We start from the raw sequence: 15,513 nt of genomic DNA on the forward strand, positions 1-15,513 counted from the left end.
ACCAACAAGTCACTGAGAAAATGACAGTAATGTTTACTGAGTGTACATATTTTGCAGTATTTTCACCCAGGCTGTGTACTCTTTTCTTCATTTTTCAAGAGCGTGCAAGGATCAGTTTCTTTGAAGAAAGGAGAAAACAAGGAGACAATGTATTTGCTTACAATTCCAAACCTCTCACTCAGCTTGTGCTGCCCAATAGCTCTTTTTTCAGTGCTGATCCAGGCTGTTTTTGGAGCTTGCTTTTCAGTCTGTGTTTGTGTTATCCCCTTCTTTCTCTCTCGTTCATTGCTCACTTGGTCAAAGAACATTCAGTTCAACTCCTTTGCCCACATAGTTCAAATCTGGAGGATCCATAGATAAACAGTGCCTTTACAGTGTAATTTCCAATATTGATACAGTGGTTAAAAACTCACACTTTCAACCTGCAAAGTGGTGACCTTTGGTCATGAGAGCTGTAGGCAAGGCATTCTGACAGATATTCTCTGTCCCTTAAACAAACAGTTCTCTATATATCCCAGCTTTAGTACAAAGATTTAGGAATCTGTATTTCGATAAAGTGCTTCACTCTTGCCAGCTTTATTTTTAATTTCAACTGTATTTGAGTGGTACAGCAGCCTAAAATATAATTAAAGCTTCTTGCTTCCCAAGGCACCTATTCTTTATGTAACTTTTAAGTGCACTGAATGAATATCTCATTGTACTTTGGCTTTTGTTGAAGGAAGGGGACTATTTCATTAAGCATCTAGCTCTAAGATTTGTTGCTAGCATTGTTAAACCAGAACTTTTGCACAATTAAGCTACATCTTCCCTATACTATGATGGTGTTCTTTCTGAAGTTATCTAACAGGGTTCTTTTTTGTGTGCATGCTTGTTTGAAAGGATTGCCAGTTGTCCTGGAAATCTAGTTACCTACAGTGTGGTGATTAGCAATACACAAGTTTCTACTGTTTTCCTATCCTAGTTTTGTCAATTGGGTAAATGCAACAACAGCATGAAATAAAGGAAATCTGTGTCACCAGCCTGAGCTGCAAAGGTGCTCATATTGGCATGGCCTGGAAGTATGTGAGGGATGAAGTTAATGCATTGCATCTTTCTTTTTGTCCAAGTACTTTGTAGGGACTGAACTGGCTGTGCCACTTGTATGGCTGCAGACACCGTGGCTCATTCTACTCATGTAGCCAAGGGCAATGTGGAAGAGACTTGGCGTGCAAGAGCACAATCCAGACCTGCTGCAAGAGATGCCAAAATGTAGTTAGTCACAAATGCCACAGAGTACATTTGAGGGTTTGGGTTTTATTTGTCTTTGGAGAAAATTATATTTGTTTGGTTTATTACATGAATAGTTGCACGATGGAAAAATGTATGTATTTGGCTAGGAAAGGGTCTGCAAAAGTACAGGGACATTCTAACCTCACTTCTTTTGAGTCCAAGTTGGACCACTAACTTCTGCATTTTTACTTCCTCAAAACCTGACAAGGTATGTGTTCCTGCTGTGCTTGAATATGGGGGAATGGGAATGAGACTTTATACAGAATATAGTCCCTGCTGTTAAGAATTTCTCTTGAATATTGTAATTGATTTCAATAGGAATTAAACCAAGCCTTTGTTAGAGACATAGCAGATTGTGGTGCCTATCACCCCTGATATCTGGACTGCTTTTGTTTCTATCAAGTGTGTTCATTGCTATGAAAAACTGTCAATGAATTGTGTCCTTCCAAGAAAAAGCAGTTCTGGTGAAGCATGTACATGACTCTTGGGTTGTATTACTTTTCAAGTCAAAATTTTTCTGGAAGTAACACCTTCTCTGAAGATTTCCAGTAGAAAGATGTGCTAGTCAAAGGTTGAAGGCAATTAGAAATGTGGTGACGTGAGCAGCCAAGAATGTCCTACAGATCAGTGGGTAAATATGGTACCACAGTCTGCTTGCAGTACCTGTATCACCTGGTTTTCAACTGAGAGCCTTGATCCATACTGTTGGGTTTATTTATTTATTTATTTATTAACAGAAGTAATTCACATTGCTAATGTATTGAAATGACTTGGAGTAACAAGAATGTTATGGTGGAGGGTTTTTGTGGGTGTTTGTATTTACTTTCACAGCATTAACATAAGGACATGACTGAATAATTCATGCATGTTTTACTGAGACATTCTCCCAAGCAACCAAAAGCTGTCTTAATGGTTTGCCTACACAGCGATCCCAGTCCTTGCTTGGAATGTTTGATTTGCAGTGCCCCACCACTGTGCTAATGTGGTCGTCTTTCATAGCTGTCTAAATCATATCAAATTGTTGCCCTACCTATGGACTGATACTTTATCTTCTCTGATTCTGTGAATTTGCATGAATATTTCATGCTGCTGTAACTTGATCTGGATGTTCATGTTAGTGAACCTCCTTTTCTCTTTGACTTTACCACTCAGGTATTCAGTCAGCTCTACCATTTTTAAAGAAGAGCACTAATCAGTTTGCACATATGTTTTTGCTGTAGACAAGCCATATATATATGATCTTATGTGCCCTGTTTCAGCTGTATCTTCTTACTGCAAGGCTTTGGTAGCAGGGTGGCTACAGGGGTGACTTTTGTGAGGAGAAACCAAGGGCTCCTCCTGTGTCTGACAATTCAGTTCCAGCTGGCCCTAAACTGGACATTCTGCTGGCCAAAGCTGAGCCTATTAGTGACACTGGTAGCACCTACATGATAACATGGACCCATGATAGAGCAGTTCTTGGAGAATCTTGGATGGATGATGGTAAAGCAGTGGATGTGGTCTATCTTGATTTCAGTAAAGCATTTGACAGTCTCCCACAGCATCCTTGCAGCTAAACTGAGGAAGAGGTCGACTGTGAACTGGCTGAAGGAAAGAAGCCAGAGAGTTGTGGTCAATGGGGCAGAGTCTAGCTGGAGGCCTGTATCTAGTGGAGTCCCTCAAGGGTCAGTACTGGGAAGAGTACTATTCAATATATTCATCAGTGACTTGGATGAGGGAATAGAGTGCACTGTCAGCAAGTTTGCTGATGACACAAAACTGGGAGGGGTGGCTGACACACCAGAAGGCTGTGCTGCCATCCAGCGAGACCTGGACAGGCTGGAGAGTTGGGCGGGGAATAACCTAATGAAATTTAACAAGGGCAAGTGTAGAGTCCTGCATCTGGGCAGGAACAACCCCAGGTTCCAGTGTAAGTTGGGGAACGACCTGTTGGAGAGCAGTGTAGGGGAAAGGGACCTGGGGGTCCTGGTGGACAGCAGGATGACCATGAGCCAGCACTGTGCCCTTGTGGCCAGGAAGGCCAATGGCATCCTGGAGTGTAATAGAAGGGGGTGGTTAGTAGGTGAAAAGAGGTTCTCCTTCCCCTCTACTCTGCCCTGGTGAGACCACATCTGGAATATTGTGTCCAGTTCTGGGCCCCTCGGTTCCAGAAGGACAAGGAACTGCTGGAGAGAGTCCAGCACAGGGCAACAAAGATGATGAAGGGAGTGGAGCATCTCCCTTATGAGGAAAGGCTGAGGGAGCTGGGACTCTTTAGCTTGGAGGAGACTGAGGGGTGACCTCATTCATGTTTATAAATATGTAAAGGGTGAGTGTCACGAGGATGGAGCCAGGCTCTTCTTGGTGACAACCAATGATAGGACAAGGGGCAGTGGGTTCAAACCGGAACACAGGAGGTTCCACTTAAATTTGAGAAGAAACTTCTTCTCAGTGAGGGTAGCAGAACACTGGAACAGTCTGCCCAGGGAGGCTGTAGAGTCTCCGTCTCTGGAGACATGCAAAACCTGCCTGGACACATTCCTGTGTAACCTCATCTAGGTGTTCCTGCTCTGGCAGGGGGATTGGACTGGATCTTTTGAGATCCCTTCCAATCCCTGACATTCTGTGATTCTGTGAACCGCAGCCAATGACAAGGACCCACATTGGAGCATTTAGTGAAGGACTGCATCCCATGTGAGGGATCCCATGCTGGAGCAGGGGAACAGTGTGAGGAGGAAAGGGCAAGGGAGACAAAGCATTATGAACTGACCATGACCCCTGTTCCCCATTCACCTGTGCTGCTCAGGGAAGGGAGAGAAGGTGGAAGAGTCAGGAGTGAAGCTATGCCTGGAAAAGCTGTGGTAGGAGGAAGGTGATTTTAGTTTTGGTGGGTTTTTTTTGTTTTGTTTTGTTTTGTTTTGTTTTGTTTTGTTTTTGGGAGGGTTTGTTTCTCACTGTCCTACTCTGTTTTTAATTGATGGTGAATTAAATTGATCTTCCCCAAGCCAAGTCTATTTTGTCGATGATGGTAATTGATGAGTGATCTCCCTGTCGTTATCTCAACCCATGAGCTTTTTCATCTTATTTCCTCCCTGTCATGCTAAGGAGGGGGACTGAGAGAATGATTTGGTGGGTACCTGGCAGCCAACCAAGGTTAACCTACCACACTTACCTCAAATGGTCCCTCATGGTCTTTTAGGCAGACTATATTTATGGATTTACTTTACTGAGTCTTTACCAAGAAATATAATTGGCTGTCAAGGGAAGATGGATGCTTTCTCACTCTCTTGTTTGTACGCTGTGTTTGGATGCACAGAAAAGATGAACAGAAACTCATAGGCTCAGGCACCTGATTCAAACTTGTGTAAAATCTAAAAATCCTCTCCTAACTTTCAGCTCTTTTGTTGTCTTATCTACCTCTGAGCAATCAGCAGAAAAATATGGCTGTGAAAGGACTTGTTTCTAGAGCATTTGTATCTATTTCAGCCAGAAGTCTACCTTTGCAATTCTGTAATTAATTATCTGGGCTGAAGTCTCTGCTTGTTCTGATGCATCTTTTAAATCACTCATCTCAGGCACTCAATGAATTATGTCCCTTGCACTTTCTTTGACATTCTCCTACAGGGCAGTGAGAAGTAGTATTGCAATGATTTCTGACATATTAACTGCTAATATTAACATTGGTCTACTTTTAGCTGAGACAACTATGTAATTTCTGAGATGAAAACCATCTCTTAAAATGTGTTTCTGTTGCAAATAGCTATGTTTGCTTGCAGCAAAGGTTGATGTGCCAGAATATTGCCTGAAACAGAAATTTTCTGGTATTGGTTACTGGGAGAAGATGAAGTGTCCCAGACAAACAAATTGCTTATGTTGTGTATCTCAATCATGGGCTTTTCTTGCTGAAAAATAAGCTTTGCAGATGTGTGTAACTAATGAAACCTGCAATGTTTGCTTCTTCCCTTGCAAAAGTCTTGGAACGGGTTGGGAGAATACCCATTGCCTTTCTCCTGTTCCCATCAGCTCAAACTAGAGTGAGGGTTTGTAAAGTTAGAAGTCTCACCATCTGACAATAAAATTTCAGAGCAAGGGATTTCATCTAGTGGACAGGATGAGCTGCAGGGGCAAAGAAATCTGGGTGTGTATGTCCCTCTTTTGGTGTGAATTCTCGAGTGCCTAGTAAAGGCTGAGCCAAACAATGAATTAGATAGGAAGAGGTAAAAATCAAGCTCAAATGAATCTGCCAGGCAGGTCTGTACCTGGCTTATAAATCAGCTCCCTCTCAGTGAAAGCCCGTCCCCCAGTGATGTGTCCATGGCCTTTAAACACTGCCAGGGTAGAATGAGGTGCCGTAGATGGGACCACTTCTTGTTGTGCTGTGGTTCACCACACCTGAGCATTGCCTATTGTCAAATGCTGAAAAGAGGGGCTCCTTTTTGGAACAGAACTGCCTTATCCATGTTTACCAGCAATTACCTCCAGCTCTGGCCAGAAAGCTGCTGATGAAGGGAGTGTGAGCATATGGGTTGTGAAGCAGTTTGTTTCAGGGTTCTGCCTAATTTACTTCCACAACAACAAGCAAGAATGAGGCTTTAAATCTGAGGCTCTAAAATAATCAGAGATCTTCCACTTGTGATATCTGTGTGAGATAATGGTTTTAGTCACTTGAAACTGAGCACAGTTTGACGGCAAAGGAAGAAGTGAGGGGAAGGTAAAGTGAGCCTTCTTGCATGAGAGCACTAATATGCTCCAGAGGTCATAGTGGAGACTTTCAAATCTCCAGTTCACTCCCAAATTACTTGATTTTAATAGTCTGTCCAAACCTACTTGACATTCCTTTCAAGTCCTTCAGGGCATTCAGATTCCACAAGCATCTGTTGTGCTATCTAATTAATTTGAAAGACTGCTTAATCCCAAGAATAAATTGATGAAGTTTTACAAAGGTTGGTCTTTGATAACAAAGCTGAAGGGGCTTCGAATAAATCAAGTATAGAAAGTCACAAACACATTAATTTTTTAAGAGAATCAGTGCAAAAAAAATAAGCTGTGTAGTGCCCTTTGTTGGGATTGTCCAAGGCAGTGCTCTGTGGCCTTTGATAATACATCAGAGTCTTGTTCATAGTAGAAACTGTTTGAGTTTGTTCATTCTGAATGTAGTGCAGCCACTGGCCTCCTATCTTACTCAGGCAAATGTTGCAGAGGATCAAGAGAGCCTTATTCCTTTTTCCAGTTAGTACCAATCCATGCAGCATGGGAAAGCTCACCACACCACTTTCTCTCTCATCCATCATATATTTTAGCTTAAACTATGTCTGAAGCCTTTCCTCTAGATAGCTGTTTGGGCACTTTGGTAACTAAATTAGCTTTGGGCATTCACAGTGAGTTGTCTCAGAGGTAAAACCTCTGCTGTTGAGCAGGTATGTGCCATGGTATTTGCTGGGCTGTTGTTCTGCTTGCCACACAGATGAGAGACATGATGGAATTCATCACACAGCTCCCTTCTGCCTGTCTGCCTCTGTAAATCATGAATGCAGAAAGGGGTATGGTGCCCACTTAGGTTTCATCCCACATAGGGCCAAGTCCTACTTTAATCCTGAAGATGGGAAGCATGTGTATTCTCTGAAACTTACCCATAATCTGCGACAGCTATATATTTTCCAGCGCAACACTCTCCATATTCCATGGCACAACATCTATGGCACTTATTGGGAAACTCAGTATAATAGCCAAGAACTGAGTTGGTATTGGGTTGTTCCCAGGGCATGCTCATGGTAGGCTGTGATTCCTGTCCATGAGCAGCAATGTATCCCTGAAGCAGCAGGAGCAGATCCTTTTCCATAAGGGAGAAAAGCCAGCACAACAGCAAGGCAGGCAGGGGCAGGAGCTTTGGGGTGGGGCAGGAGCTTTGGGGTGGGGCAGGGACTTTGGGGTGGGGCAGGGAGGGGACCCTCTGCTGAAACTCCTTGCAGCTGAGCTCCAAGGCTCACCAAGGCTTCTCAAACAGCTCTGTTTTCTCAGAAAGCTGGCCTTAAGTCCAAGCAGCTCAGCTCTCAGGATGATGAAGTGTATATTCCAGATACAGCACTGTGCAAGCAGATATTCACAACCTCAGACTGGAGCAATATATTTGCCCTGAGGGGCTAGTACACCTTAACTTCTCTGAACAGATTTGGTGAGGGTGCATCTTGTGCTGTCGTTTAAGTTGTTGGGAAAGATACTGAGTATTAGCTTCAGTGATAACCTGACATCGAGCCATTGGCTATGGCTGTGACATGAAGTGAATAGTCCTTAATGTCCTTGACCAGCATCATTTGGGGCCTCTACCCATGCATTCTGCCCATGATCCCAGGAGCTCCATTTAAGCTCAGGCTTGGACCTTCAGTCCTGGCCTGAGCTGTGTAACAGCTGTGCCTGTTTCCAGTGCTGTCTGTGGCCTTGCTTCCTTAAGGGATCTTGGGCTAGTATTTTAGGTAGCTTGTCCCGAGTCCTTTCTCTTGAACGGATACTGGACCCATCTTGCAGCATTATCTCCAGCTCTGTCTCTGGCCTCATCTCCTGTGTGGGTCCCCAGGTTGGACTCTGGACCTGGTTCATTAACTTGCCTTGTCTGGGACTGTGAACGGACCCTGCTATCGTCACCATACTGCCTGCCATGTTCAAACCCCCTCGGAATGTGCCCTGGTGAGTCAGGTGGTTGCCTTTGGTTCCTGGCTTGTTATCACTTGCGGAACTGCTCTGCTCTTGCTGTGCTCCTACAGGTAAAATGAATCTGGGGGCTGTCAGTTTTATCCTCTTATTTTCGTGAGTACAAAGTTCCAATAAAATCTCCAGTGATTCTAAATGAAGAATAAAGGATAATATTAAAGGAGAGGAATAAACAGTTTCAATTGTTAAGTGCTTACCACTCGGAATCTGATCTAGCTTTTATGTGCCTGTGCAAATTGTCTTTGGCAGTAAGTTTTTGACAACATATGTACTCCAACAACCCCTTTCTAAGGCTGTGTTTTCTATTATTATTGTCCTCAGCTGTGAAGATTTCCCACAAGGAGCATTTCTGAGAAGGTCTGTAGTTATGGTGAGGAGTCCAGAGGGAAAAAGAGACTTGCAAGAATAAAATAAGGTATGAGATACTTCATTCTACTTCTGGAAAAGGTAATGACATTTCTAATTTAAAGAAACTCTTTTGGAGGAGATTATTTTTTTTTTTTTAATTTAAAAAGAAAGGCTAAAGATGGTGATTCCTGCAAAGTAAGGAGGATGAATCTATGGTATATGGTTACAGGGAAGGCTTAGCTCACAGCACATCAAATTTGCCATGAGTTTTCAGTTGGTTTCCTTCAGTGCAGAACTTGCTTATTTCTCTGTCTTTCAAACTCACAGCCTGCTCAACAGCATGCAGCAGCCCCATTTGTGCTTTCAGCTTTGCCTTTTTTACCATAACCTGTGATGGACAGAATAATGATAGTAACATAAACTTATTTCTGAAGTAAACTCCAGTCTTCAAGTGCTAAAAGAGAAGCATGGATAGAGCAGAGATTGCAGACTGCTGTTTTCATGACACTAAGCTCAAGCACAATTCACTGAAAAGGAAAATGGTCACATACTGTGCAAAAATATGCCCAGAAGGGTATATTTGAGTATTAAAAAACAATGAAGTAGATCATCCACAAATTGCACTGAAGCATTTAGGACTTTGGCTTCCTTTAAAACTGAAGCAAATAAGGATGAATATTTCTCTTTCCCTGGCCTTGCTATTTTATACTCTGAATGTTATCCCTCTTGCTTTCTGGCTAAGGACTGTTTTCTGGTGGGGGGTGGGCAGGAATCTGGGGAATTGTTGTTCCAGGAAAATATTTTCCTGTGCCAATAGATCTTTAACAGGTGGAACAAGATATGCCTGATTTATGAGCACCAACAACTCACTGTGAACTTGCAATGTAAACATTACAATGCAAATATGCTTACAATCCTATAGAGAGCCTCACTACTTCAAATCAAAATTAACTTTACAATAAAAAGTACTCTTGTATCATTGTGTTCTTCTACCTCTAGCTATACTAGGGCTCTTTAAAAGCATTTTCACCGACTTAGTTCCCATTTAATTTTTTAGCTGCTTTGAGGCTAGAGAGTTCTATAGGTAATGCAAGTCATGTACAGATAAGACATTTACTGGTGCTTGCCTTTAAGACAGAAATTTGGAATATGAAATCAAAAGAAAATGTAAGGGTAAAAAGGACCTAGGGGACCCTGCTGGGCAACAAGCCAGAAATGCAGCCTTGCAGCTAGAATGCCAATGGCATCCTGGGCTGCAGAGCTGCTAGGCTGAGGGAAATGATCCTTCTCTTCTGTTCAACACTGGTGAGGCCACATCTGGAGTGCTCTGCACCAGTCCTGGGTTCCATGGTCCAAGAAAAAAAATGGCCATATTGGAGCAAGTCCACGGAGGGACCATGAAGATGAATTAGGGCTTGGAACATCTGTCATGTGGGAGAAGTGAGACCTGGGACTATTTAGCCTGGAGAAAAGAAGGCTCAGAAGTAACTTACTAAGGTGTATAAACATCTGATGGGAGAAAAAAAAGCTAGAAGCAGACTCTTCCCAGCGGTTTCCAGGGCAAGAAAACAAGGCAAGAGGAAATGGCTGAGAACTGAAATACAGGAATTTACAGAAAATTCCATTTAAACATAAGAGCAGGCTGTTTAGCTTTTAAATTGTGGTCAAACACTGGAATCAGTTGCTCAGAGGCTGTGGTTTCTCTGTCCTTAGAGATCCTCAAAACCTGATCAGCCTTCTGTAGTACACCTTGTTTTGAGAAGGGCGCTTGGAGCTGGTGGTCTTCCAGCCTCAGCTGTGCTCTGACTCTGCAAGTCTGTTCTCCAAATCTGCTCTCTGCATTTGAACATTTTAAACTTTTGGGAAGTACCTAGTTAATACACAATGAACAACAAGACAAATTCAAAGCTCATCAACATGAACGGGGGCTTTCCTGCTGAATGAATACATTTACTTCCTACATTAATAAAATCACACTTAAATTATAGATAAACAAATGATAACATCCAGCCCTGTTAGGGAATGGAAAATGATTCAGGAAATGGTTATTGCCCTGTTCTTATGAATCCTTTGTTCACCTAAGTGACTTTGTGAAGGATAGTCCCATTAAATGGCTTATGAACAAATTGATACAGTTAAGTCGATGTCTGCAGAACCTGGGCCTTAGTAGACACATTTCTGTCTTTGATTTGTTCATTAACCTGCCTCTGGCTTAGCAAAGGTGGCATTTCAGTAATGATTTTCTGACCAGTAGTACAGTTTAAGTGACACACTGTACAAATTGATGACTTCATGAAGAAGTAATCCAAAGGAGGATACATGTTCTGTTGTTTGTTTGGTGGTAGCCCTAAATGCACAGAAAAAACATGTCACTTAGAAATTAAAGCTTGGCTTTTAGTGATTTCAGGAAACCAAGGAAGTTTTGGTGGTGGTGATGGTTTTTTTTTGCTTTGTGTGTGGGGGTTTTTCATATATGTGTGTGTGGTTTTTGTTTTGGTTTTTAATTTTATTTTTTTGTTTCAACAAAAGCGGTGCCTAAATTAGTGTAAGAGAGGTTGCTAGGTTTCTTAAGTTTACAGGCTAAGAAGGACACTAAAGCACCTATTTGGCTGAGAATGCTCTGAGGAGATTCCCATATCACAGGCATTGCTGATACCAGAGTCAGCTTAATATGAGCTGAGCTTGATGTCACATGGAAAGCCAAGCAGATAGTCTTAGCTTAGCACTGCCCTTGTACGTATGGTGTTTCACACTCTCAGTGCTCAGGTGAGTGGCTTCCTAACTGCATTATTGAGAGGTTTGGTTTGTTTGTTTGTTTGTTTGTTTGTTTTTAATGCGAAGGTAAAATGTGGATCAGCTGTCATTGGTCAGTGTGTTTCCTGGTGTTGAACTCTTTCAAAAGAGCTAACTGTCATTTAATAAAACATCTGCTTTGAATAAATTGCATGCTTGAACTATGCTATCCCTTTGAACAAATAATGAATGCAACAAAAATTCTTCTTTGCCATGTTAAGATACTGGTAGTACTGAAGCATGAAGAGCTTTTTCAGTTCTCTCTTCTGAATAATACAATAGCAATTAAAATACAAGAATATTTATATGGTGAGGCCCAGATGAAGACATCTGCATTTTCTTTCCAATTGACTGAAGCAGTGAGAGGTGAATGAAATGGAAGTGCTAAAAGAGAACAGTCAGCAGGAATTGTAAGATAAGTATGAAGCATAGTGTGAGTGTACTCTGCTGTGTATGTCTTGTATCCCAGTCGGGTTGGGATAACAATCGCTGGGATGGGTGGGATACCAATGTCAAAAATAAGTTTTATTTCCTGTTGGTTTAAAGGCATCAGGTCAGCAAGTTAGGAGTCTGCTCATCATACTCAAATATAGTCCAATTATCGCAGCAGTGGCTCTGAGCACCGTTGAGTAGCTTAGTACTTTGCTGTAAGGCCAGGTTGTTCTTATTTTGGTTGCCCATCCAGGCAGGCTCTCCCTGAGGCCTTTCTATTTTAATTAATAGATTAAGTGTATAAAACCACCTCTTCTGGTAGAGCCCCTTGAGCAGTCTCCTTCTCTGTGTAGGTGGCTCTTGACTCTATCAACACAGATGTCATAGAAAAATTCTACACTTGTTGTCCCTCTTGATCCTCCTGTTATGGTTTGAATAGTCTTGCTTTGGTTACATGTATAACTATCCCCACCCCTCCAAAAAAATTATAAAAAGGGGCACTACTTCCCTTAATGGGAAGATCACATGGAAAACACAAGTTGATTCTGATTTCTTTCTTGCCTCGTTCTGTAGGGAGATTCATGTTGCCAAATGCTGAATATTCTGAGGTACACTAGAGCTAGCTTCTGAAACGCTATGCTGTCTTCTGGCTCCACGTGGCACCTAAAGTCCCTCATCAAGCTGGCTGTGACACAGCAAACTCCAAATACCTTCCTTCTTTACACTGCTCCCCTGCCAAGGTGGAACGCTTGATTCATGGTTTGAAAGAAAGAGCAGGAGAAATTTAACATGGAGCTAAACTCTGCTGCCCTCTTTGAAAAGGTTCCTATGTGGAGAGCAGGATGCTACAGATTTTACCACTGTTGGCTAACCTTTTCCACCTTCACTGGAAAATTTCAAGTGGTAGCAGTAGATTTGTTCAGTTGAATTTTATGTTCACTAAGGAATCAAAGCTGGACTCAGATAAACACTGTTTTGTGGGAGATGGATGAGAATTTTCTGCTGAAGAACTGATCTGCATCTTATTTATGAATGTCAAGGAACTCCTGAAAATACAGGAATTAAGAGTGATGCCATGGTGGATTAGACTATAGGTGATGCCTTCCAGTGAGACAGCTCAGAGGAGAGCACTACTGACAGAAAGAATGACTTCTATAAATTTGCATCCAGTATACTCTGGGCTCTAAGGCTGGTGTGATTGATTTGAGCAGTCTAATTGCTTGTTTGTTTTTGTTGTTTGTTTTGTTTTGTCGTTTTGGTTTTTTTTTAGGTTCTTCTTTAACTGTTCACCTGTCTACAGGTCCTGCTTTAATATTTTACAACTAGAAGTGCACACAGCATGAATAAAATGAGTTCTGATTTACAAAGTCTGTATGTCTGTTGTTGCTTAAGAATCCTGATGAGCTGTAGTGAGCCAACTTTAGATGGATGGCACTTACAGTGAAAGGGAACTAAAGAGCAAGATGGAGAAATTCTTTAGCAAAATTGGTGGCAATTAAAAATCACCTCCAGCAGGAATCTTTAGGTTTATTTCTTTATATGAAAAAACAAACATTAAGGTTCTTTGACGAATAAATATTTCAGTGGTGCTATTTCTGATTAATTCTAAGGACTTGTTTTCTGGGTGTAATTCTCAAGCCTCCTATAATGATTATTAAAACTCCTAAAAAACCCTGACAGGAACTTCAAAAAAAGTCAAATATCTCAGCTCTGTCTTTTTTCTATCCAGGAGCAAAAAAGGACTTTTGGTTTAAATTGACATATTTTAGATTAAATAGAGCTGCAAAAAAACCCCTGAAGCTTTATTTTTTTCTAGGAGAAGGCACAGAGCATGTCATCTCTAAATATGGGTGCAGCTATGCCAAGCCTGCAAATACTTGTAAAATATTGCTTGGTGATATTTAAAAAAAATCAAGTGTCAATAGATAGAAGACAAAATTGTCAGAGCGCTATGCACCCCAGATGGTAAACATGGTATCTGAGAAGTAAGACTTATCCTTTGAATGTGAACAACTTTTAATGAGGTTCACTGTAAATAACATTCCTATGGAAGTATGCTCTCCTGCACAAATTCTGTACCAAGTTTCTTACCAGTGTTTCATTCAGTGTGAATACGCTACCAAACTCTTCTTCGGTACTGTCAATTTGTGTGGGTTGCTCCTTTTTTGGAGTTGAATATGAGAATTCAAATTTGATACTTTATGCCTGTGCACGAAGCGGTTACATGAGGAAGTTGGACGTATCAATTAAAAAATATTTGTTGGTTCCTTCAATTCTGCAAATAAACACCGAGTTTGAAGTAAACCATTCTGTACATTTCTAGATGCCTCGGAATTGATTGACCCTTAATGAAAGGAAAAGATCTTATTTATCAGCACAAAGTAGTATGTTCTAAACAGAATTTATCCTCTCTGTCTCCCCCTCCCCCCATCAAACTGTGCAGAGCTAACCACACAGTGCAGGAGCAGCAAACATCTCTGTGCTCTGGAGTGCTGGTTCTGCTCTCATCTGCCACCTATACGTGTCTGTTCTTTGTGCCATGAACTGACTGTGGCAACCCACAGCATGTGAAGTGCTTCTGGATCTCGAATGAGAAATGTATTGGTATCATCACACTTACTACCACATCAGGTTGGAAGTAAAGATTGCTGGAAGCTGACAACACATAAAAGAGAAATGCTTGCCATGTGTTTTGTACTTTTCCCTGTGCATCCTGTTGTAGTTACTGACAATGTCAGGTTGCTGGAATAGGTACTTGGGTATGTGATTCCAGTGCAGCTGTTCATCAGTAAGATTAGGTTTGGGGAAGAATCTGGAAAAGCTTCATGTCATGTTCCTCAACCTGGGTGTCAAGAGAGCAGAGTTAGATCATGATGTCTATTTGGTTTCTGGCCCTTTTGCCAGTGTAAGTTGTGACTTCCATAGCCAGTGGCATGGAGAGGATGAAGAGGGACCAGTTATTCACTACCTTCTCCAGTAAAAGAACTAGAGGAGCATCAAATGAAACTAACAGTTGTCAGGTTCAAAGTGAAAAGAGGTCGTTCTTTATTCAGTGTGAAGCTATGCTGTGGAACTGGGAGACTGGAGAAGTCCATTAAGCAAAAAAACACTGATAGCGGCTGAATAGTTTGACGACCACCTCTGGCTCAGGAAGTATTCAAGCTACAAACTGCGAGAGCTGGGGTAACTATTCTGAAGAGAAGTATAGCAATGTACTTGCCCTGTTCTTATATTCTTTATGCATCAAATTTTGTCCATTGTCAGGATGCTAGCAAGATACTGAACTAGTTTTTGGCTAGAGTGATTCTTATGACAATAAGTAAAATGTCTGTCAATATATACAGTAGCAAAACATCTGTGACACATAGCTTGCTTAAAAGAAAAAGGCATGGGAAAATGAAAAATGAATGTGTGTTTATACAGATAGATGTGGTTTGTATCATTATATAATTCACTATTGCTGCACATAAGTCTTTAAAACTGTGCACTGCACATATCCAGTATATAACATTTTCCCATAAGATTCCCAAATACTCAGTTTACATGAATATCACCCAAAGGTAAGAATGGCAGATAAGAAGTCCAGCCAATATTTCCAGAGGTGGGTTTATTTGAAAGCTCCAATATTTTTCTATTAAAACCTACCTAACTTTGATATACTAATTTATGAATCAATGATTCCATGCTTTCCAGATGTGTAACATTTCATAAAATTTCTGTTTAACCTCTGTATGAGTGACAATTTGTGGCTAGATGTGAGAGTTGCTGAATTTTCAGGTTTCTGTCATCCCAACCATATGTGGCAGAGGGGATGGTGAACACAACACTGAGCATGCAGTGCAAAGGTCTGGAGCAAGGGGAATTGGTTGCTTTCCGAACATCCATCTGGATGAAGACAATTCAATAATGGCCATTGGCTTTCGTAACATTCCTGCTAAAGAAACTTTCAAGGATAAAAGGCTGATCCTCCTGACTTCGAGAGGTAAT

General features: G+C 41.5%; 1 long non-coding RNA gene across 2 annotated transcripts in view; it reads left to right on the top strand.

The window, feature by feature from the left end:
• LOC110357010 (uncharacterized) overlaps window positions 1-15,513 on the top strand; it is a 135,803-nt gene that overhangs the window by 32,081 nt on the left and 88,209 nt on the right. For both annotated transcript variants that reach the window (XR_010470176.1, XR_010470175.1), the window contains exon 2: window positions 8,275-8,368. This is a non-coding gene — a long non-coding RNA (uncharacterized LOC110357010). The remainder of the gene's footprint in view (window positions 1-8,274; window positions 8,369-15,513) is intronic.

The sequence above is a fragment of the Columba livia genome, chromosome 2 (genome assembly GCF_036013475.1).
Source record: "Columba livia isolate bColLiv1 breed racing homer chromosome 2, bColLiv1.pat.W.v2, whole genome shotgun sequence".
In the NCBI taxonomy this organism is placed as follows: Eukaryota; Metazoa; Chordata; class Aves; order Columbiformes; family Columbidae; genus Columba; species Columba livia.